Below are 1,883 nucleotides of genomic sequence, written 5' to 3'. Positions count from 1 at the left end.
GCAAATTTACTCTACTTGAATACCATTTAAAGTATAGCATTTCAAAGTATTAATAGCATTTATATGAAATGTTGTTTTTTAAAAAGCTATATCTCTAGAACTATTGAACGTAAATAGCTCTGTTACGGCTCATATTTTAGCAAATTAAGTCTACTTGAATACCATTTAAAGTATTAATAGCATTTTTATGAAATGTTGCTTTTTAAAAACTTATATCTCGAGAACTATTAAACGTATATAGCTCTGTGAGGTCTAATATTAAAGAAAATTTATTCTACTTTAAATGATGATCTCTTAGATTTTCTAGTGTTGGTAGTTTTAAAGGTATAGAGCTCCGAATGAAACATTATTTTTTTGTTGACGTTTTGAAACAGCCGCTATTTTTTATTCCCTTTACTTATACTCGGCAGACTCATCAGTTTATACTAGTAATTTTATACATAGTTTTCATTGAAGTAATAAAAAATTTGGGTGAGATAACTGCATTTTTTTCTTCCCGGCTCTTGTACTATTATCCTTTATGCGTTGTAGCGTTAGATCTTTAATTTTTTTTTTAAATATATGTACATTACCAGAATTAAATACGTAAGGTCATTATCAAAGTTTATCATTGCTTAGCTTTAATTCAGATTAAAGCTTTGAGAAACAGCTTAGTCCTGGTGAAACGGATAAATACCGGATAACTTGAATGGAGCAGCCTTGGTGGGAGAAGTTTGACACGAACATTGTCTTTCAGGAGTTAGTCCAATCGGCGTTTGGAGGCACCAACTTTTGGCGAAACTTGGGGCTAAGGATTGTACCAATTGGGACCGCTTCCAGTGTCTGATTTATCCAATCCTTGTGCGAGTGGCTCCGTTCCACTGGATGCTAATGACTATTGCGGGGGTTATTATTCGATTTTTGTGTAAAATGAAAAATTTATTTTTATTTACCTATAAATAATGTATTAAGGAATTAAAAAATAAAAATATGTACAGCTACAACCCATGAAAGGACTGACAAAAGTCAGATAATTCACCCCAATTTGTGATTACTTTGAAGTTTTTGAAAAAAGTTTATTTGTTTTTTTTTTCTTTTTTTAACTATAGTGTTTGTATCTTTTTCAGCCCTGACGAAGCCCCGCAACGTGGGGCGGAACGTTGGCTCAATAAAATAGTATAATTATCTACTATTTGAGTTTTTTTTACCGCACCCGGACCATATTTCATTCATATAAATAATTTAGTTATTACGATATCACTTCATTTCAGATTTTGAACCCGGCTTAAATTAAAGTAATTAATTTTATTCTTATATTTTTATAGTTTTTGTTGAAAACGTAACCTGAAAAATTGTTCATTAGTTAAGAATCACATATTCATTATTTAAATAAAATAAGATACATGTCTCTAATCTCAAAGATTCTAAAAGAAAGACTATTTTCTCTCAAAGCCATCTAAGCCACTTTGAAATAAAATAAATGCAAACATTGGAACCACAAGAGGAAGAATAACGAAGTAAGTGGTACCGTAGCGTATCCAATCACCAGGATTTCCAACATAAGCTTGACAGATTCGAGGAACTACTCTTCCACCGAATCCTATCCTACAAAGGGTTCTTAATATAATTGGCCATTACCTCTGACAGTACTAAAACCTTAATACCAAAATCTTTGAGGCCTTCCGAGCTTGTAGGGGATCCCAGCAACCAGGTTTTAGGTAGTAACAAAGAAGTACAAGAAACTGACAACTCCATTAATCTTATTAACAATGTATTTAGAGATTTTAATGAATAATTTTATAATTATTACTACACAATAATTATCTGCAGGAAACTAAGGAAAGGAATCTACAATAATTTTTATCTTTTGAAGTGAAACTTCTTTACCGACGTTCGCTAACTCA

This window comes from Halyomorpha halys, unplaced genomic scaffold, assembly GCF_000696795.3.
Source record: "Halyomorpha halys isolate HHAL.00 unplaced genomic scaffold, Hhal_1.1 Scaffold1479.1, whole genome shotgun sequence".
NCBI lineage: Eukaryota > Metazoa > Arthropoda > Insecta > Hemiptera > Pentatomidae > Halyomorpha > Halyomorpha halys.
Note: the sequence above shows the minus strand (reverse complement) of the source record.